Source organism: Numenius arquata, chromosome 4, assembly GCF_964106895.1.
Source record: "Numenius arquata chromosome 4, bNumArq3.hap1.1, whole genome shotgun sequence".
Classification (NCBI taxonomy): domain Eukaryota; kingdom Metazoa; phylum Chordata; class Aves; order Charadriiformes; family Scolopacidae; genus Numenius; species Numenius arquata.
Genome location: NC_133579.1, coordinates 55,307,999 through 55,332,458, shown reverse-complemented (window position 1 = coordinate 55,332,458; position 24,460 = coordinate 55,307,999).

Here is a 24,460-nt window from a genome sequence, read left to right as displayed (position 1 = left end):
CTTCTAGAATACTGCTACTGTTATAAAAAAAGATGCATACCTAATTTGCTGAATTTAGATACACCTGTCAGGAAATCATCAGATAAAGGGTCCAGACTACAGACATCAGAGCAGCTACTTTATTTCAGTTGCAGCATGTGCAATTTAAATATGTACCTGGTAGCACTAGGAAATAGGTAGGTTTAGTAATGACTGGTAACAATAGCTATTAGAGAGATTAGGACTGGATAAAGTATTTTCTTCTCCGATCTAGCTTGTTCATAACCATTTGCTGTAATTATCTCATGGACATCCAGAAAGAAAGACCTGATATTGACTCTGAAATAATTTCAGTGAACACATACATCAGCAGCAGCTTAACTTGGTCCTGGCTAGTGACCCCCTACATGATCTAGCAGTAGAACATGGCAAATTCCTGTTGTACGTACACCTGACAGCTCTGAAAAGGAAATTTGCCAAGCGTATCAGGTTAGCGAGTGATTGCTTGCAAGCAAGTGATTAAATGGCAGATTATTTTCATTTAGCAAGAGGAAGAATAATGAGTCAAAAGCGTTTCAGAGGGCTGAGAGCAGCACAACCTGGCATACTGTGCCTGATACAAGATGAAGTCACAGGAGCATGATTTAAAGGCAGAATGGACTGGAATAATTACTCCCTGCTTAGAAAAAAAAAAATAGCTGCTGAGGATTTGAAGGAAACCTCAGCTTCCAAAGGGACAAGCATTTATGCTATTTGTGCTATATCCATTTGCTTCAAAATGTATCAAGTACGCTTCCTAGTTTCAAAACACAAATATTCACTGTTCTTGCTCTCAAATGCATTTTGGCAGTGATATATGGTAACGCCAAATCTTGAATTGTAATTTTTTGAAAAGAAGACAAAAAATTAAGTTATTACACTAAGAAAAAAATTTCCTTTCTGTTTTGTAATGAGAAAGGGGGGGGGGGGGGGGTACCAAGGAAATATGTAGAGCTTGACAAAAATCTTGACAAAATAAGATTATTATTTAATGGAAATTACTTTTTATTTCATTACATTTTTTTAGTGAATATCCTCAGATAGGAATGCTTGATGAAACAGTGAATTCTCACCTAGCATCTTTATGAAATGTCATTTAGCAAGTCAGAAAGCAGACAGCTAGCAAATGAATAGCAAAGGTCAAATCAGTACAAATCAATACAAAACAATCAATCACATGGCTTTTTAATGGCAATGTCCCAGTGACATCAGTGATGTGCATGTGAGATACTCAGAAAATTAATGCGGCATCATTTCACAGGATTTTTCCAGCTCGCTATGCAAACCTCTCAGTCGTAGTGGTTACTCACTGCTTATGACCTAGATTCCAATTACACAAAGATCCATGAGGTTGAGCATATGTTTCCCACCTCAAAGTTCTTTTGAGAAACCATCCAGTGCTGTGTAAATCAGCAGGTATCCCATAGTCACAGCAAAACTGCTCATGTACATCAGCTGACTATTCTTTTTAACTAACTTCAAATAGAAAAATATATTTGAAATGAAAGAAAGAGTGGGAATGACCTCTAGCTCCCAGTGCAAATTTTGCAAAAGAAAATTTGAGAAAAAAAGTCCATTATTTGCAACGCTTGCCTGGGTTCCAAAGTATTAAGGAGTAGAAGAAATATTGTAACAAATCACATGCTGTGAATTATTTATCAGTATGTAGAAATATATCTGTACTTACTAAAGTCTGGAAATATTTGAATACTCCATGTAGCTTACATAGAATATATATACACATACATATACTCTCTCTCTTCTTGTCCCAGAAGGAATTTGTTTCGTATTCCTTTATGACAATCTAAAGTACATTCAATGATTTTCATTGTTTTGCAACAACAACTGTATTAAAACTATCACATGCAATTACTTGACTGTCAGGAGAAATGTCCAAAGTATTTTACTCTATCTCTGTAGTCAGTAACACTATACACAGCACATAAGAAGGTACACAATGCCTTTGTGGGCATATTTGTTTCCAAATAAAGACATAATCTGTAATTCAGATAAAGGACTTAGGGGAATTTGAGTATAATCAAATATGACAGAATAAATATAAAAGTGAATATGTTGGCAACAATCCATGCTAGTGGATGTATGTCTGACTACAAGATTGACTTTCATTTCAAAGCACCTCGTTACTCATTCCTGTATTGCTGGTACTATTATAATTACATGGAATTATGCTATTGTATATTTTCACTCAAAACTATTGATGGTGATCTACATAAAAGTCAGTCTTGCTTTTACTAATTCTTTGCACGTGCTGCATTGTGAGTATGGGAATAATCCCAAGGCTTTAGTTTTTTACTGCATCTTCATCTTAACCTGGTGAGCTGTACTGCAGTTATCTTTCTTTTACTTTCCTTTTTACACATAAACACCTGTGCTAGTTGGGGCGGAAATAAAATATGACGTTAAAGGAATGGTGAAGCTATATGAGATGATGCTGTTACTACCATTACCTTGGATGACACTTGATAATACAACAGACATGTTCAAGATATAAGATCTTTCTTTCCTAACACTCTTGTGCCTTATTTTATTCTATGTTGTTTTCTAGCAATGTTTTTGGCACATTACACTCATTCAAATATTTCTTCTCCTTCTTCAACCACCTGCTGAAAGAAATCTACTCTGCATCTTTAACTATGGTATATCTTTACTACCTCTTAGGAAGCCATGTTTGCACTTGAAAGACTTAAGAGAACAATTAGTTATGGCAAAACTATAATTTTCTGGAAAATAGGTCAAACCAGTAGTGAAAATCCAAAGTTAGAATTAGTATTCGCAAAAAATCAGACTTTTCACACACTGTTATTCCTTCTTTTCCAGAGGAAACATTCTAGAGCTTGGATTTTGCCATGGAATAAGGATTTTGGGGGGGGGGGGGACAGGAGGGGGGGATGACACAGACACCACAAAAAAAACCCGCAAAAAAACCCAAACTACAAAAAAACCCAAAGAACCAAACCACATAACATTTTATTACATCTGAAATGTTCGATTTTCTTAAAATGAAATGCACTCCCCTGTATCCAGCTACAAAGAAGGACACGGAGTGTTTCAAGTATCCAGTGAGAGTACTGGGCTGCCATGTTCACAGAAAAATCCATTAAGATGAAATATGTGTTTGGAAATGTGTACAGGTTCTGACGTGTAAATTCACCACGTACACAGTCCAGCAGTGGAACAGGCTGCCCTGTTCCAGACTGTGCAGTCTCCATCCTTGGAGATTTCCAAGACCCAACTGGATACAGCCCTGAGCAATCTGGGCTGAATTCAGTGTTGACCCAGAATTGAGCAAGAGACAAAGTGACAGCCTCACAAAATCCCTTCTCAACCTGAATAAATCTATGATTATCTGATAGAGAAAACTAAAACCTAAGACAGACACACAAAACTCCCAACAGTATATACAGACTTCCACTTCTTTCATTTAGGAATGGAGCTTATACTTTAAATATTCAGTCTGTGTCATGGGATGTTATCTTCTAACATCAAAAAGTCAACGGCCCAGAGAATTCCAGAGAAAAGCCTACCAGTTTTTCTCCTAAAATAATTTTGCCTGAAATTTTAATAAGACATAAATTTAAATCTATTAACTCCATATATTATCTTATGGTACTTAGTAAATATATGCTATCTTGTTGCATATATGTAACATGTGAATGTAAAACTTAATGTGAATCTAATAGTACCTTAAAAAATGCACTCTAATAGGTGGATGTTTGATACCATTTTGTTTTCTATGCCCAGATTATATACCCTTGCAGTTAACCATTTTAGAAGCAGCACTGTAACTCCTAACACTAGCTCTGATCTTCCAGTGATGCCAGCTTTCCAGCATTCTGTCCATATCTTTCCTACCTCAGCACCACCAACACACATGAACACAAACAGGCTTGATATTTATTCTTCTTCCTGCATAGTGCTGGAAGAAACATTATAGTCACTCCTATTCTGAAAAGTATAAAGGGATTGATGCAAGAGGAGATCAAGATCATGCAGCTAAGACAGAGCATGAATAATAAAGTAGATCCTGTTTGAACAACAACTTCAAAAGACTTTATTAGTTTGACTCGAGCTTAACGTTTTGGAGATAGTTAACTGTGTCAAAAGCAGGATCCAACGTGAGACTTGGATCTCTTATGTATCATTACCAACAACATAAGAGGGGCTAGGGAGACCGTGGGTGAGACCACCTACTGAACATGTTAAGTGTTCTACCTGTAATTGCATTTCAGCTCAAATATACAGTTTTATTATTACATATTTAGAAAGCTGGCACACATTTTCAATCTAGGAGTTTAATTGCAGTCTGAAGAACCTCAGACACAGGAAGACTATCTGCTGCATAGGTTGTTTCCCCATTTCCATTTTTTAATTTTCTCCATTTTGCAATGTAAACCACACTTACATCCGTATGCTTTCTCTCACAGCAGACCATCACAGAAGGTTCCTGTGGAATCAACTGACCACGATTCTGCAGACAAATGAGAGGGAAAAATACATGAGCTTTATTTCTTTAAAAGAGTGATTAAGATTGATAGAGTTGGGGCTTACATATGAAGACCACCAGAATGGAAATTAATGTGGCTGATTACAGAATTAGCCAACAGTGTAATGCAGTCATGAGAAGGATAAGGTTGTCTTATATTTTAGCTGACATTACAGATATAGTCCTACCAGTGAGTAAGGAACTAGCAAGATGTTTGAAGTACTCTGTACATGTTTGGCCACCTCTTTTTTTTTTTTTTTTTAGAAAAAAGGTGACAGGAATGATTAGTTGCAAGGTTGAAGAGCTGAATAGGGAGCCTTTCTTAAAAGAGAAGTTTTGTCCCAATTCCTATTGATGTCTGGATAAACGATGTAGAAGAGCAATGTCGTTAGATTGTGCAGATCTATAGTAAATAATGCTAAGAATAAAGCAGTCTTGTAAAGTTTGTAGAGAATATGCCTTACTTTGTAACAGACCCTCAATTGATCTTACATGAACAGGTACATATACAATTACATTTGAAAGTAAAAATGAAAATTATATTCACTAGCTATGTTAATCTGTATTTTGGAAAGCAGGAAGTCATAGAATCATAGAATGGTTTAGTTTTGAAGGGACCATAAAGATCCTCTAGTTCCCCCTGCCATGGGCAGGGATACCTCCCACTAGACCAGGTTGCTCAAAGCCCTCTCCAGCCTGGCTTTGAACACTTTCAGGGATGGGGCCTCTGTAACTTCTCTAGGTAACCTGTTCCAGCAGTTCACCGCCCTCAGATTGAAAAATTTCTTCCTGATACCTAATCTAAATCTACCCTCTTCCAGTTTGAAAGCATTACCCCTTGTCCTATCAGTACATGCTCTTGTAAAAAGTCCCCCTCCAGCTTTCTTGTAGGCCCCCTTCAGATTCTGCAAGGTCACTAGAAGTTCTCCCCAGAGCCTTCTCTTCTCCAGGCTGACCAACCCCAATTCTCTGAGTTTGTCTTCAAAGGAGAGGTGCTCCAGCCCTCTGATCATGTTTTTGGCCCTCCTCTAGACTCACTCCAACAGGTGCATGTCAAGGTTCCTCCGGATGGCATGAGCTGTAATGTGCGCTTGCAGCCCAAAAAGCTGTGTCCTGGGCTGCTTCAAGAGACACATGGACAGCAGGTCAAGGGAGGTGATTCTCCTCCTCTACCTCACTCTGGTGAGACCCCACCTGGAGTACTGTGTCCAGTTCTTTTGGGAAAACGATATGTAACTGACGCAAGATGAACTCCTGGTGCAGTATAATGCTAAGGTTACAAGGAGTGCTGTGAAAACAGAGATGTATAAAGGAGGAAACACTCAAAGAAAATGAGGACTAGATTTTTCACAAAGGTCACAGAGGACACACATATAGGACACATTTGATGGCTCCCAAGAGTGCTTTGGCTGCATGTGTGTAACACAGCTCCTTTCCTGCCCTTACAGCTACTCCAAGAAATGGCATCTCAGATAATTCCCTTGTTGACCGACTGTGCCAAACCAGCAGAACCCACTGTGTTTGGCATGTATGCAGCCTTGTACAACAAGCATCTCTGAAAAAAAACTGATTTAAGTGATACAGAAACTGCATACAGGACACAAGCTTTCAATTCTCAAAGGGTACACAGCACACTACATAGTGTATATGCAGCACATTACAAAGTCCCAGCTGCATATTTTTGTACCTTTATCTTATATAACTCAGCTATGGCTGTTTCCCTCTCTCCATGTAGGGAATGAGAATCATGGCTGCAGAACTTGAGTCTCCTGCTCACTCTGTGCTTTACTCACAGTGTGCTGACAACGTGCCATCTTTCCCAACCAACATTTTTAACATTTACATCCTCTTTGATTTTAGACTCTGAGCTTTGGAAATTATTAGCCAAATGAAAAATATGCTGAAAATAAGTATTTTCCATGCTATGGGCATAGACACTCTTATCTCGAGTAGTTTGCAGATGCTTACTCCATACATTGTGTCTTTGCTATTGTTTGCTCCTTATCTCTGAACAGCCACCTTTGATTTAAGTGGCAGTCAGATTAATATAAAATAGATACATGTAGAGACTACTGTATTTATAGAAAAATTTTTATACTTACTCTCCTTTCACCTTCCCTCACCTCCCCCCCTTCCCCCCCCTCCAAAATCCTGGCATTAAAGATCATCTTTTAGAATGGTACATCTTTTTTTTTTTAGTGTCCATGCCTTAATAAAGCTACAGACAAACATAATGCTTCATAAAAAAACCTACTTGAATAACCTGAGGTTTGAAAAAGGTGGTTTGCAGAGTTTCTAGTATATCCAGGGAAAGGGTAAGAGGTGACTTGATTACAGCCTACAATTACTTACAATGAGAAGACTTCTGATTGCAAATAGCCCTTTAATTTAACAAATGAAGCATAACGAGATCCAATATTTGAAGGTGGAAGCTAGATGATTGATATCAGACTAGGTGCATATTTTTATCAGTGAATCTAATCAACTATTTGGACTATTTACCCAGGGAAATACTTGGTTCTTCATCACTGAGAACTTTAAATGAAAATTGTGTGTTCCTGAAAGATATGTAATAGCTCAAGCAGAAATTATAGACTTTATGTAGGAAACACTTGAAGGAATTCTGTCTTGTATTATGCTGTAGTTCTGACTAGATGATTATTCCAGCCTTAAAAGTTGGGTAAACTTTGGTTCCATTAAAATCAATGTGAATTTTGTCACTGATTGGAATCAGGATTTCACCATCTGAATTTACTCTAGACCACTTTACAGCCTCACTAACAGTGTAAAGATACCTTAAAGTAGGCAGAAATGTAATCATATTCAATTCCTCTCAGCACTTCTAGGGTGACGTAAAAAAGCTTTAATTGTAATGCAGATCAGTCATTCATAACAAGTAGAAATTAGTACTTTTAGCAACTGGGGCTGAAAGATTGTGCATTAACTGGTCTCCTACCATAAAGTTTGAAGAAGTACAGAGTCAAACTTGCTAGTTGCAAAGTTTTGCTGATTACAAGTTAAGGCTGATACAGCTGTAAATCAAGAGAAGGAAAACAACTGCCCCTCTACCTTAGGCTTAAACTCACATTGTCTTTGAGAACAATTACCTCGGACAATATAGGAGCTTTTACATAGCACAAAATTGTTCTTTCCTCATCTGTAATAAAACAATAAGCCAGTGTGTCAGAAATCTTCAATTAAAAAGTTTATGTGGTACAGTGACATTAATAATTAGATGTATTATGAAATTTCAATAAAAGTAAAAATTAGATTTCAATTTAGGATTTTCATTGCTGCAAGCAAGACATGATACACTTTAAAAATATAATCAGGGATACAGACAAGCCAATATGAGTTATACTGCTTTCATTCTCTCTTAGTATGAAAATAAAAGGATATACAGTGAAGAGGAAAGCCACAGACAATTTCATTTCTTAGAATTATTAAAAATTAAAAAGACAAAGAACTCACCACTCATAGATATCAAAGAGACCACAATGTTTAAAAGCATTAGATATTATGTTCATTTTCCTTATTTAGATTTTCAGAAGGGAGGGGTGTAAGTTGCTTAAAGTTCTATGTTACTAAATTTACATAGGCTAAATATATCACTGTTACTGTGGAGCTGGAGCATCATACTTATCTATACAACATCTCATGGGGTAGGGTAGAGCTGTTATCTCCCATTCTGCAGGTGGGGACTCATGTGCAAAGAGCCACAAAATTAGATATCCCAAGGATTTCAGCACCTGACTGTGGCCTTTGTCGAGGGACACCCGTAAGCATCTGTCAAGATGTCAATAGTGTTATGCATCCAACAACTGAGCAAGCGATTCAGCCACAGGGACTGAGAAGCCAAACACTGCAATCGTCAAGTGCTAGTGCTGGCTGAGTATAACTGTCCTTAGAAAACAGCAAAAGTGTCTCATCTTGGCTGCAGGCATCCTACAGCCAGCAAAGTTGACGCATGGACTGTAGGATAAAGAACATGTGCTTTAGCCCCTCATTTCTTTTGTGGTCTGGTAGACAGCAGAGACACAGACATAGCGGTAGTGTGTCCACCTCTCACTAAAGGGCTGGGGAGCGCTGCGTGTAGTGCAGGAATTCATTCATCAGATGTGTCAATTATATCATGCATCTGTATGACCACACAAACAGGGGAAAACCAACTCCCTTATCCACCTCAAATGCCAGTAAAAGCTCAGCTATCAAACAGATGTATAATGCGGAAGGATGAGGCATATTTTGTGAGAAAAGCAATGTGTGGGTTCCTGTATCCGAAACAGTTCAGGGACAGTCATTCTGTGTGGGATGAAGCCCCCAGAGTCTAAGAAAGACGCAATGTGTAAGAACCATCAGTATGGCATTTCCAGCTGCCTATGTACCACAGCGTACTCAGCACATCATCTTCCTGCAACCTCTTCTGTAGTTGCATCCACTTAATCAAGAGAGGAAATGATGCTATATGGTCAGATCCTTTTACCTGTTTTTTTGGTGCAAAGTTTATGAATCTCTCTCATAGCAGGAATGTAAGTGCAGGCTTCCTAAATCTAAGGCTGGCAATCCAGCATTCCAACTTAGGAAATTTAAATTTTCTTTACAGGTAAAAATAACAACTTTCATCATGTTCTTTAGGGACAGATTACATGCTACTGGTCCACCGTGAGATTTGTTGTAGTGAATAATCTAATACTGGAAGTATTTTGGTCAAGAGGATAGCAACTAGGGTCTTTTGCCTCTTTGTGACGAGAAGTCTAATTTTAAAAAACAAATAACTCAAAGACATTTGTATGTATAATCTGTACATCATTCTAAATGCTACATTATTTAAAAATCTTCAGGTAGGACAGATTAGAAAGTCCTACTGAACTACTGCAATTAATATAACATTATTAAATGGATGTTAATGGACTAAAGAGATGGTAAATATAGTTTACATAAAAATCATTTAGTTCTAATATGGCAAAGGGAAAGATGACATGCTAATTTCTAACTTGAAAAATTCTTCCTTTCACATCTTAGCTGCTTCACTTCCTTTTATATTGATTTTGGTTTTCCAGACAATGAGATTACATTTTGAAGCATTCACATAGCAGAGCATAAGGACAAGGCTATAACAAAACAATTAGATTCATATAAATGAGTCTCTAAAGACGTGAGTAAAGCATTATTCTTTGTCCAGAAATTTATCAAATTTCTCCTTTCACCCACCATCACAGCAGTTAGTGAGGAAGGGTTTTAAGAAAGCAGGTAAAGTTTTAGTCCATCAGAGAAGAAATAATTCAGACTTTTGATGACCCTATGCTGAAACATGTTGTTAAAAAAAAGAAGAAAAAAGTTTCGATTATGCTGTCAAACAATTGTTAGACAACTTGTCATTGGGTTACGTCTGCTACTAACAAAAGATAGAAGAGGTAACACTAAATATAACAGTAACTTCTATATCAATAACAAGACCGAATACTCACGGCAAACATTTGTGTCAGTATTTCCCGTAGTTTAGTACTCATGCACTTGAGCAATAGGAAATGCAGCAAGAATATAAACTGTACAGAGGAACTCATTTGGATAAAAATGAGATCTTGAGCACTTAGACTCAAAACTGAACCATGTGCAGACTGAATTATTTTTTGAAAAAATCTAATTTTTCATTGAAGGCAGAAAAGTTTCCTGTATCCGTGCATTTCCTTGTTCTCTACTGGCTGCATCAAGAGACAGAGATGGGGTGGGCACAGAAAGTGCAGAGGAAAACAGTAAAACTGTGACAAAGGCGATTGTCCTGAAACAAAGCCTGGCCTGTGTGAAATGTCTGCTTCAAAATCAAAACATTTTAGACAGACAGGGTGGATAGAGCACAAACTGAATGCAGGGACAAGTGAGCCTACACTATTTCATATACTGGAAAAGCATTAAGGGCAGTCCCGAGGGAGACGTCTCAGTCCGTTATTTATTTTTTTTTTAAATTACAGCTATAAGTGTCTATGGTCAAATGACAGTTTCAAAATCATCGTAATTTTTTCTTCAAAGTATTTTACTCTAGTCAAATTATTCTTTGTGCTGTTTATAGAATAATAAGATATTAATTTTTAAGTATTCAGGGGCCACAGAAATGGTAAGAAAGGCCATGGAAAACATTCCCATTCCCTACATTTGCTTATGCCTTCTCTCAGGTGACTGCTTACAGTTACACTGAGGAAGCAAAACATAAGAAACTGGCATCATAGCAGAGCTCAACAAAAGTCAGAACTATAGCTTCTATTTGGACTCTTAAAACATAGGCACTTCAAAAGCTGAAAAGTGGGCATGTAGTTGTACCACAAACATTCATGAAAGCATCGTCATGCTCCTCTGATCCTTGTAAAATTAATACTGCCTGGAAAGCCCACATCAAAATGAAAAGAAGAAAGAGCTGACCAGGAGTCTGAAACTTTGACTTGCACAGGTGCTTAGGACAAGTACACAGAGGTGCACATCGGGTATCTTTGTACGTTTTGAAAGTACCAAATCCAGGGAGACAGCTGGAAGAATACATTGTTTTCAGGTCTTGTTATTGTCTAGAAATAAAATAGGTAGGAAGCTATATAATACTGTCATGACTGAGGCAGCCCAGGATGTGTGGGAGCTGAAATGCTGATGCTGGAGGTTATTTGATGTAAAAAACCCAAGAGGTACTCATTGTTTTCACACATCTATAGGATGATGCTGAGTACGTAAATGGGGATTTGAGAAGCTGGAGAAGGATGTCAGAATTCTGTATGCAGGCATTACATTATATTTTCATCCCAGTTTACTAATTTCTTTTTGTAGATCTCCACTTGTGTAACTGTAAAAGTAGGAGGAGGAACACAACTTGCACATTCTGGTCAAAGAAACTGTGTTTGAGTAAGGCTCATTTATTATAATTACATCTGCATCACCCTGCCATTTGGTCTTCTGTCCAGGGAAATGTTGGCTACTTAGCATCAATTTTTGCTTCAGCTTTCTTCTGTATCCCAGCACCACCACTAAACCATGCAACAACTAGCTTTGATGTGTAAGCCAACATATGGCCATAAAACTATTGGCTTCAATTATGAACATAAGGACTCAGAATTGTGACTTATTAGCATGAAATGATTACGTTCCTCCTAGAAATATGGCTTCATCTTTTCAGTCAAGCAGAAATACACACAGAGCTAGACTTACAAGATGCAATTCTCTCCGATTATTCCATTTTTATTACTTTTATTGCTGTATAATAGGCACAGATTAAAACTCTTCCTTTAATAGAAGTTTTATCAAATTTAGATCATTTGAACTTCCTCACATTTCTGTGTCTCTCTTTCGATCTTTTGATAGATGCTATACCTTGGGGGCTTTTTTTGTAAAAAAAAAAAATTTATAAATGGCAGCTTCTGAATCTTCATAGGATGAGGTTTCATGTCAATTTTCCCTAAAAAAAATATTGCCATAGAATTCCCAAACTATTTAACTCTAATTTTATTCTCAGGAAAGTAAGTTTGGAAGTACTTTGGTCTTCAAAAGTTCAAACTCACCCAAAGAGTGAGTCGTTTGTCTTTTGTCACTCAAAGGAGTGAGATTTTTGAAGATTTTTTGGTCTTCAAAAGTCAAAAACTCACCCAAAGTTTTTGAATTGCTTGTTTAATAGTGATAAACCAAGACTGTTGTTGCCTGTAAGCTCTCATCTCATTTTCTCTGTACTGTTTAATGAATCTTTCCTGTCAATTTTAACATTTCCCTTTGGTATTCTCATTAACGTTAGTCATTAAAACAAGATTGGGCAAAGCGCTGGAAAATCTACTCTAGGGAAAGATATTGGTTGTGCTTTATATCACTTTATTTAGAAAGCATACGCTATTCTACCAGAGTAGTTTAAAATGCTGCAGCTATTTCCCTGCAAGCTTCAGTGTTTTGAATGATTAAAATAGATTAAGGCAGTATTTTTGTGACCTGCTATAACTTTTCCTGTCTATTCTCTGTCTTTATAAAGACATAAGGACTAGAACACATAGGCATCATCCACTTAGTTCCACAAAACTTAGAAGGGCAAATAATGGAGAAAGTGACACAATGCCACAGCCCTTGAAGCTCGATTCCAGGTTCCTAAAATCACAGAGAAATAGGGTGAGAGGAACTAAAAAATTACCTAGCTTCTCTGTGTCCCCAAAGAACAGTTAACTACAGTTACATATTTCTGATGGATATTTTCCAGTCTTCATACATGTTTCAAAATATTTTTTACCTCCTCCCTAATAAATAAAAATATTACAAACCATAGATTAAATACCTTCCTCTATGTGACATATTATCTTTTGAATTGTAGGTAGTTTAAAACTCTTCCTCAGTTAATGCATCTTAGAAAATAATTACCTGCTCCCTTTTTACAGAACTCAGTAAATTCACATGGTGGAGAACATGCTTGCAAAAATAGTTTGGTGGGAGAGTGAGAAGAGCAACCTGTTTTGGTGCTCTGAAAAGGAAAAGAGAAAGAAGAAAATCTTTTGTGCTTTAATTTTCCACTTCTACAGCTTCTACATAGGTCGTGAATGAACAAACATTAAAAAAAAAAGGGGGGTTGGCATAAGTTTCCCAGTAGCATATATTTATGTTAAGCTGATACAAAATTAATTCTAACCAGAAAATCAATTGTTTTGATACTAGTAACTTCCAAATGCTTCACAGACATTTCTGTCTTGTAGCCAGGCCTCTCCTTCTCTTTAAAAAATATCTCCCTGAATTAATAATTTTCAATAATGTATCACTCAGAATAGAGGGTTGGTCATACATATGAATGGAAGATGGTTTGTATCGGAAAGAAAATTAAGTGCTGCTTACTTTGCCAGAAATAACTACCTCTGCCTCTGCCTCCCCTCCTCTGAAGCAGATTTATTATCACCATTATTCATTCCTGTATGTTGTCTTAGGGAACACTTTTATGTGGAAATGTCACTTATTTTCAGATGCCACTAACTTAAATTGCTTTACAGTTTCATTAAAAGCCATCATTGCTGCTGGCTGCTCAGTAGACATCTCAGAGAGTAAACTCTGATGTGCTCTTTACAGCCAAGTTGAGAGGCAGTTAACTTGTGCTTTCCAGTTTCCCTATAAATAAAACATTTTTAAGAGCTAAATGGTCCTGTCTCCTCTTTTTCATTAGCGGGCTATGTTTCAGAATGCTGCAGGACTAGGGACCTTTCCAGTTTCTTACGTTTGTAAGCCCCAGCATGACAGCCTATGGCTGGGAGCGTGCAACGTGCTCGCCTATACTAGACATGCTGCTAGTGTGGCTAGTAGCTATCCAGGCCCTTAGACCAGCCAGCCCATTAGGGGACACAGTACTTTTCCATGCTGTTGTACCAATGCAAAACATTTTTTTGGCTGTGTTTTAGAGAACAGGGATGAAGTATATACTTTTGACAGCTAGCTTTTTACTTGGCTTGGCTTCTATGCTAAAATTTATACTAAAATAGACAACATACTCTTGGTTTCAACTACAATGAAGGTCTTCTTATTGGTTTATAATTGACATTCTGGAAATAAAAGAAGTCATTTCCCTGTTTCCAATGTAACCCAGTCTTACACTTCAAGAGTTAGGTTAGACTTCACTCCAAGCTCTACTTAAAGAATTATTTTAGGTTATTAATTCATGTGCTATTGATTTACAAAAAGGGGTATTGACCAAGAGGCAAGAAGCTTTCAGGATTATCCAGCACTAATTCCTGTCAGAAATTAAATTGCATTCTTGATGGACTGAAGTCTGGTATAATAGACAAATCATACATTTCTATTTCTAGCTGATGAGGGATGTGGGCAGTAAGTCCTGTCAGGAAAATTCCCTGAATAAATGGCAGAGTCCCAAAACTCCATCAGTAGATTCTTGATTTGATTCTTAAAAGTATGAGAGTACATACATGTAGGAAAAAGGTGAAGCATGTTTTAGTTCTTTGTTTATTTTTTGTCTCCCAATGGCTTTAGATAACCAGATTACTACGGGTTAAGATGGGTGGAGAGGTTTGGGTTTCTTTTTTTCCTCAGTATACTGATCTGTGGACATCATAAGCTGCCAGCAACTTTATTTTTAAAATAAACAAATCCCATATCCAGAAAAAAAGAAAAATTATTACTTCCAGATAATATGTTGCAAGACTGAAACTTTCTGCAATAGAAACATTTCAGCTGTTCTTGCACCTGACTGGGATGAAATCAATTAAGCCTGTGAATCAGCAAACTCTTTATATGCAGCGGCATCATATGACTTAGTTTGTCATCTCTCCATCTGCTGGCTGGTTAAAACTCTACTAAGCAGCTTGGGTAGTGCTAATAAAGAGGGAATTCAGAGTGTCTGCAAAAAACATTATTGATGGCATACTGCTTGTATTCAGTATATGTAAGAAATAAACAAAACTTTTGTATGTCTTCAGTATACCATAAAATAAATGGACTTGCTTTGTTACATCATATAAAGAGTATGATGGCAGACAGTGAGCAATAGAAGCAGTAAAGTAACATCGGTATTGCCTATTTGCCGTTAAATATTACGCCATGCTGGGTGATCCTAGGCTGCCGAAGTGTATGTTGAATGTGATACGACGAGTTAAAAAAAAAACAGCAAGGAAGACGGTCTTATAGGAATATGATCACATAGATTATGTGATCCAGGGCCTTATGGAAAATAACAATAATAGTAACCTGTTCTTATGTATGTTTTACAGGATCACTATCATTTTTCCTATTTTATAAGTGGGTAACCTGAGCCACAAAGCACTGAAGTGACAACAGGTCAACAATACTTCATTAGGCTGTGCATCCAACAGGACTTTAGCAGCTAAATCCATTTTAGCTGACATATACTTATGTTGCATGATATTCTAAAACTAAAAAGAGAACATTATTGGCACATGCTTTTTGACAATACAGAAGTAGTTAAACCTGAGTAGGAGTTTAATGACAAGCTCAAAATTTCAGAGTTTGGATGACTTTTGGAAAATCAATGATTTGGAAAATCAGTGTAGCAGAAAGATACTCCTTTTAAAAACATGCAAAAGGGATACTGAGTGTGACATCACTGCAGACTGGGAGAGGCAAGAACAGCCCAAGTTATGGCAATATTCTCTACCTTCATGTCCCTTTTTTTGCTTAAAAAGAGCCCTGGCTTACTTTTGCCAGATACACCATCAGGTGCTGAAAACGCATAAGAAATCCCCAAAACAAGAAGATACTCTCTTGAGATCTTAAATTTCCATTACTGCCACTTAAATTGACACGGCTATAGCAAACACATCTGATCTGCTGTTGACTACAACTGTGGAAGAACAAGCACTAGGAGAATTAACAGGCATCTTAACTCTATCACACTGTCATATGGAAAACCTGTGTCATTATTACTTTCCAGAAAAATTACCGGCATCATTTAGGACTGACAACTGCTGAGAACAAGCCACATAAAGAGCTCTTTGAATCAGATTTTATTTTATTCATCAGATGCTATACACTGGCTTTCCGGGCAATTTTAATTCTCAATGAAGTTATGTTTTCTGTGACTTTAAGACCACTTCTTTCTGCCACCCTACTTTTAAAAAAAAACTTCATTTCAGTAGGCTCCTTGACATGTTTTTGTAGGAATGCCTTTGACATCCCTTCTTAAGTTGAACTGTAGATATATTTTATTCATGTTGGCTTCTTCCTACAAACACGTATTAAAAGCAACTGGCCTCTTTCCTCAACTTCTACTGCAGTTTCCTAGCACCTGCCATTTTTACAGTGTAGCACAAATTAAGGATTTTCTTTGTTCATTTGTGTTCGTAATACTGCAGACTAAGATCACCTTACAGTCAGAAATACAAAATAAGCATGATTATCCTGGGCTTATCAGATACGTCTAAGTAAACGAAAACATGTATGAAGTAACTGACCCATTTTTCTTTATGCATATTGGGGCAGACCTGGAGTAGCTCCGCAGAGATTTGTGAAACTATGATAACATAAAAGGCTAACGAAGATGGATGCAATGCAAACTTGGAGTTTGAAGCTATTCCACAATGGTTAATAGTAGTGAAGACAATCCCTGAGATGCCCTCTGGATGCTTCTCCAAAACCACCATACTCAGTGGATAGCGCTAAAAGGAAATAACTTTTTATGAGAGGGAAACCTAACAACAGTGCTTTCTGGTGAGTGTAGCTTGAGACTGTATGTCAAATGAAATATCGTATCTTCTGTACAATCTAGCTATAAATGAGCAACAATGTTTGGCTATAGAGAATCAAAACAACTTGATCAGCCACAACATATTTTTTATTTTAAAAAGTAGGTGTAGGAGATTTGTTAAAAGATTAAGAGCATAATATACAGTAACTTGAATGTTCATATCTGTAATCCTAAAATATGGAAATCAACATTGTAGCAATGGTAATTCTCTGCCAATGTTACATCTGCCACTCATGATATGCTGTCAGTATAAAATTCTAGTAATAGCCTCCTATATGTCCTTACCACTTGGAATAATACCTTGTATTTCATAAAAGGATGCATGTTTATACAAATAGTGCCAAACATAATAGAAACAGAAATTCTTCCTTATTCTAAGAACAGTCTAAGCACTGATTGGAAAGGACCACTGGCAGTGAAACAACCATATTTACCATTACATGCCAGAAGTTGTAATGATATGCATGGAAAGCAAAGATTATAAACAGAAATCTGGAAGTGTCCATCTAATTACAGCACCCTATCTGTATCCATAGCAGTTGCCATTGCTTCAGAGGGAAGAAGAAACAAGCACACAAACCCCAAACCAAAACAATACCCTACTCCTGAGTTCTCCTGCTTTGTTACACCGAAGTGACATTGCAAAGGCTTTCAGGTGTAGATGTTCAAGGATTCAAATCAAAGGATTTTCTGTGCCACCTTTTTTTGTCTCTTAAGTAAATCCTTCTTTCCTCATTCAAGCATTCTCCTCTTTCACCAAACAGTATGTTTCTTTGATTCCTTCTCATCCTTCCACACTGAGACACAACATTTGTACTTTTATATCGTTATAACTAAAGATAGGATGTCACTAAAGAAGAAGGGCATGATTTAGGGGAGGTGAGGTAGGCCCCTTTGATGGAGGCCTGTCTTGCTACTTTCTCCTTGCTTGCAGGACATCCATACTGGGAAGATTGCTGGGGAGGGGAAGAGAGCCATGACCCCATGCTGGGAACCTGCAGCTTAAGGGGAGATTGAAAGACCACAGAAAGGTGCAGAAACAGATAATTTGGCTTCAGAGGGATCAGAAAAGAAAATTTCCTGAGACCAGAGTCCACTGAGCACAGTTGGCTGCAACTCAAGAAGCCACTGGGCTGACTGACCCCAAGTTACAGAGAACAGACATACTGGGCAAGGAAAGAGTTAACAGAAACCCTTTGTATTTCTCTTCTGACCTGGTCACTTTGAGCTTTTGCTATTTAGAATGTAAATACTCCAGTTTAAATTTTAATTTTTTTAATTTCTTTTTGGTATTGTTTGAACGCCTCGGTTGATTTTGGAAAGCACATGCTAAGAAACTCTAGGCTGTTCTACTCAAAGCACAACTTTTCTACTTGAAAATATCGTAAGTGCCACTATTTCCAGTCTTTTACGTGTTTTCCCTCTTAGTCTTTTTCCGAATGGAATCCTACTTCTTTCATCTAACAAATACGAAACAGAAATGTTGCTTTTCCTTCTCAACAGGTTGATTTGGAGACCCATAAAAAGATAGCTGGGAGCAGTATGTCACTAAAGTCCTTCTGAATGCTACTGGTATTGGTCCTGAAAATCCTTGTTACAATTTCCCTACAAGAGCAACCAATCTTTCATGAAATGTTTACTGCTTTTCAAAAATGATCACAGTGGCATAGCAAGTACCTTACATATGGGCCATCTGCTTTAGTGCATTGTTTGATAGCATGTTGGAATCCTATTATGGAAAATACAAAGTAAGGTAAAATTAAGTTCCCCAAGATTTGATAATTTATTTTGTATAAAAATATCAGCAAGGAATATATGAAGCAGATTGTTTTACTTTGGAAAGAGATGACGTGAGAGAGCGGAGAAACAGGACTTGTACAGAAAATCAATGCAGAAAATCTCTCACTGTTAAATGACTTTAGTAATGGACACTGCTAGTGATCATGTTCAACAGAATTTCCATTTTAACTGTGAAAAACCTTAATAAGTGGCTTAAACAGCAACCTGAGTTAAACCTCTGGACACATCTGAACCACAGTGGTCACTTCAGCCAGCAGCAGGACTAAGACAGCTTTTTATACTCTTTTTCTTGTGTTAAAACAAAACAACTAGTCTGAGGTGGTTATGCAGAAGTAACTTACATGCAAACCTCTGCATAATTTTTATTCTATAATAAATAAAATTGTCTTCCTTTTCCCTTAGAAGCTTGGATTTCAGTGTTTCTGATACCCTAAGAAATTTGCTTATTGTAACGATTTTCTGTAAGTCATATAGAAAGGTGTTTTGTTTTTCTTTTTAAATTAAGGAACATCAACTATTGTGTTGAAATTAATCCTCAAAACAGAGCCAGTTCACCCCCTGCCCCTGCCAAACAAATTTAGAAAGTACATAGTGGTTATATGAATACACAGCAAGAAAAATGTGTAATCCTATCCTCACAGATTTTCCTCTCCAAGCCCTGGGAGGAAATAGCTCCCCAGCCAACATCATAAGGACAAGAGGTTGCCCTGGAGTGGCAGATCTTTCTGCAAGTTTTAGAAGGGCATGTTCAACCATAAGATTGTAGAGTATTGCAAAATACTTGTGTATGCAGAGAGATAGGCTATCAGGCTATGCCTTGCACTTATATGTGTAAGAATTATATTCACAGAAAATATTAAGAGAGTACTCAGCAGAAGAAAATATACTGAACTGATACATGGCAAAGAATTCAAGGTTAAAGGAAGATTTTGAGCCAAATATATAAGCAGCATTTAATTAATGTGAGCTGAATACTGGAGAAGAATAATCCAAAAAAGGATTAAAACCAGCTGGCAAATGACATCTGGGGACCACTTCTGACAGTAGGATGATGATGCTTACTCACAAGAGGGAAGCAGCCCTCAGTCCTCCACGGGAAACTGCAGGCCTGCCCTGAAAGTTTTGGTCTAAAAAACATGGGATGGGATGGGTAGGGAAGCACAGACTAATGGTGCTGGTTTGCAAACAGCAAGCGTCACAACCTCTCTGTTTTGTCTCAAGTCTGTATATCTGAGGAAAAGAACAAGTGGAAAGCACTATTGCCACAAAGAAGAATGAATATATAGGACCCCTGTAGTCTGAAGGGATAGTCACCTTTCACAGGACAGTTTTCACATTTCCAGAGATTTCTGTGCCTGTTGCCGTGTTGCATATCTCAAAAAGAGTGAATTTCCTCTAGTCTTCATTCAGTTCCTGAAATATTAACTCCTAACTCATGAACAGCAAATTGGCAAAACTCAACACTCATGGAAGAAAATGTGTTTTCATTGTGAATTAAAAAAAAAAATTATTAAAAAGGTGTAGTCCTTAAGTCATTATGTCATTTCAAACCCTATTCCTGTCTTGCCTTACCCTCGTGTTCTCACACGGGTAATACTCACCATCATCCTGAGAAATCTAACTGTGGTAGGTTGACTTTGGCTGGCTGTCATAGGGCCACCCAGCTGCTCTCTTACTCCCCCTCCTCGACAGGACAAGAAGACAAAAGAAGCTGGATAAGCTGGTGGGTCGAGATAAAACTGGGACAATTACCATTTACTGTCACAGGCAAAACAAACTCAACTTGGGCAAAATTAATTTAATTTATTCCCCACTGAAAATAGAGTAGGATGGTGAGAAACAAAGACAAAAAAAACCTAAACCACTGTCCCTCCCTCCCTCCATCCATCCACCCTTCTTCCCAGGCTCACCTTCAGCCCTTCAATCCTGACTCCTCGACCTCCTCCCCCCTGAGCAGCACAGGGGGATGGGGAATGGGGGGCTGCGGTCAGTCCACGCCAGCTCCTCTCTGCCGCTCCTGCCTCCTCACCCTTTTCCCTGCTCCAGCCCGCGCCCTTCCCAGGGGCTGCCGGCAAACCCCTGCCCCAGCGGGGTCTCTCTCTCCCGGGGCCGCGGGGGCATCTCTGCGGGGGCGCCCGGAGCCCCTCCTCCCGCTCTCCCCTCGGGGCCGGCAGGGCCGTTTCTCACCCGGTTTCCCTCAGCCCCGGCTGCCGGGCAGCGTTTTGCCCTTTCTGACGCAGTTTTTCCCCGCGGCGCCCGCCCGTGGCTGAGGGGCTCAGCTGTGCCCTGCGGTGGGGCCGTTGGAGCCGGCGGGAACCGGCTGTGTCCGGCACGGGGCAGCCCCGGCCCCTCGCCACAGGGGCCGCCCGGCAGCGACCAGCGCCGGCACCGGGGCACCCGCACCCAGCACAGACACAAAAGCGAGAAATAAGGTCACATTTATTATTCTGCTTTGCAGGAGGCAGGTATCTTGGGAGGTAGGTAGAGGACGACTCTGGTATCAGATCCTCAGAAGAAGTAACATCTTAGACCTATTGATAAAAACTGTAAACAAACTTGCTGCATTCAGAATTACAAAGCTCTAGTCATTCCTTCTTTCTTTTATAGGTAATAATTTTTATTATTTATTACTATTGTTTCATTACAGTATTTTCACTGTAAGATAACAAAGGCAACGAAGAGTCCACATGAAAGAGGAGATCAATAAAACAGGCTCATCATAAAATTTGTAAATAAACAACGTTGTGGGGAAAATATCTCTGCATGAAAAAGAAAATGATACAACCATCAACAAAAACAATGGATATATTAGGAACAGTGATACTACCGCCTGCAATCAATATGTAAATGCAATTTCTGTGCCCAATCAGCAATAATGTGTTGAGCAGAATACTTATGAACCTACGTGATGAGGCCCAACATGCATTACACTGACCATTTCCATTACAGGGGCATTGTGAAATTACAGCAGGGTACGTGCAGGATCCACGTTTGCCTCTTGAATCCTCAACCTTACATATATAAATCCAAACTGAAATTGTAAGAAATCAGGCCCTGATATTCAAACACCATTAGTGGCAGTCGCCTCAAAAGTTGTTTTATCATCTTACAAGCCATGGGATTCTAATACAGTACTATAGTTTTGGGTTTCCTTCTGCTTCCCCCCACCTCCCCCTTCTTTTCCCTGAAGATTTCTCATTCTCAGGATTCAGTGCACATAGAGGTCAAACTTTGCTTTTGATATTAAATATTAGGCCTAAAAGCTTTCATTAAGAATTAAAGAAAAAAAACAAAGTAAAAAGAGGTTAAGATTATTCCACATCACAGTACTTGTGAATTTAAGATAAACTTAGAATATCAGGAAGCTTCTAGAAAAATTGTGAGAGCTGAAGACACTGGAAACTTAGTATTGTTTTTAACTGATTCAAATAATACACTTACTAAAGGAGGAAAAGAAAAACAACAGACTCTGAATTTCCTTCTGAGCAGGTATTTCTTTTCCATCAGTTTTAGCATAAGCTCTAAAACATCACATCGTGTCAGCGATACCCACTTCACCACCTGTTTTCACAAAGCTTTCGCTCAGGCTTCAGCTGATGTTACATGAGACACACAGAATTATTTTTTATCTGCCTGGCAGTGACAAGAACCATTCAACCTAAGATATCCAGAGCAGAAATTACAGAGTAAAAAAAAATAGGGGGTTTAGAATATTGTGTTTTCTGTGGGAACTAAAGAAAACCTACCTAAAACTGAAGGTTACCTGCACATTTCTGTAAATGCACGTCACTCAGACAATTTAATCATCTGATGAGCCTGATTTTTGCCAAGCCAAAAAACCACATTTGATATTCCTTTCCTGATGTCTTTGACAGTACAATCTCATTTTTCCTTATACTAAGACAGTCTGTTGCTCTCTGGGATATTAGGGTCTCCTTCCTGCATTCATCCCACTCTGGTTTCTGATGTGTTTGCAATTTTACTGTTGTGCAAATGTTACCTTGAAATTCTCTCAAGCATAAAGTGCAGCACGTGAAGCCTGTAACAGTACCATTGCGCTGTAACCTTACAATTCCCATACCCATAACTAAATAAAGGTTGTCCTGGTTTGAGGTAGAACAGAACCAGCTTTCTGTTCAGTAATTTTACTTCTTAGGTAAGCCTCTCCTAACTCTCTGAAATTAACAGCATTTTGTGCAGAAAACTGTTCCCAGAGTAATAAGACCCATGTTTATAGTTAATGCCAAGAAATGGTATACAGAGATGCTCTTGCTTATACTTATTGCTATAACAACCAAGGTCAGCTACTTTTGTTATTTGCCCTGTTGGAGGGTTGGAAATGGAAAAGCATAGAGGGGTCACACCTGCAGGGAGGAGCAGACAGGAGAGGTGACCCAAAACCGACCAACATATTGTTCCATCCCGTCTGCCCCATGCTCAGTAAATATCTGAGGGATCAAAGGGTCAGCCCTTTTTCTTCAATGGCTGATGTCCGAGGAGGACCCTGTTTGTCTGCCTTTGATCCCAATACATGTGTTCCTGACTCCAGAGCCGGAATCCAGTTCCCATCTGTCGCCGAGCCCAGTCTGGGACTTCCCCAGTGCCTGCCGGTGATGTCACCCTGGCAGCTTGATATGCTTTTGTATATATTGTATCATTTTCATTATTCCTTTTTATTTTAAATATCTCACTAAAGTAGTTTAGTTCCTTCTAAACTTGTAAATCGCTTTATCTCTCCTCCTCCTCTCCTTGGACCAAGAGGTGGAGGAGAGCATCTGTCATCTCGTTATTGGCCAATTGGGCCTAAACCACCACAAGGTTCAACCAAAGTAAAGGTTCGCAAAGCAACAAAACCACAAGCATGATTTCTTCATTAAAAATGTTATGTTAATTTTTTATTGAAAAAGAGTTTAAGAAAGAGAGGAATATAAGCTTCTGCTTTCAAAGAAAAGAAGAACAGCTACGTGTTTCTCGTTCCAAAGAGTTCCATTAAATGAAAGTTACAGACTTTTGATTGAGGAATAAGAAAGTTAGTTCATTGCTGTATTTTCAGTAACACTATCAATTAATGCAAAGCTTAAACGTTTAAGTTACATTGGACCGGCAACTTAATATTTATAAAATAATAAGGCACAAAGCTCATATATATAACGTAGCTATAAATATAAATAACACTTCATACAACAATGCTAGAAGTGTTTTCTTTTTTGGAGAGTTATTTAGACACCTGCTTAACAAATATTTTTAGAGAACCTACAGGGGAAACAAATCTACTATCTAGTAGATACCATCTAATGTAATTTTTGTATCTTAACAGATTCGATATTATGTCTGTTTTTTTGCTAAAGCAGAGCACAATACTTAACATAAATATATAAAAATACTGAAGAAATACTTTGGGGGATAATGGGAGAAATGTGTGTTTTGGAGAGCATCTTCATTGCCAGCTGTCACAGGCCAATTAATATGTTTGTTTGTAAATTAACGTCCCTGCGTCCATTAGGTCACAGCTGTTCAACAGATATTCAACTTCTGTGCTCCTGAGGTGAAAAAGTAGCTGAGTGTGGACAGTTTCCCTAAATTTTTATTACAGCTGCTTTGGTATCATTGCATGGGGTTACCTGATTTTTATGACTGACATGAATATAAACGATTGACCATAGAGCTCAGAGACTAGTCTGTCTCCCCCCTCCCTGATACAATTTATTGGGGAAAAAAATCATAACAGGAGGATAGTGAGCAAAAAATTCAATTGCTTTGGACAACAAGAAGATTTAGGCAGTGAAATCAATAGACTACATCCGATAAAATACAAATTCTGTATCCATGACTGTTTCTATTTTTTTAGCTCTAAATCTCTGAACTCTGATAATTATTAATTTTAGCTGCTATGTCACAAAAACAGAACAGAGCTGCACATTGAACCTGTCAAA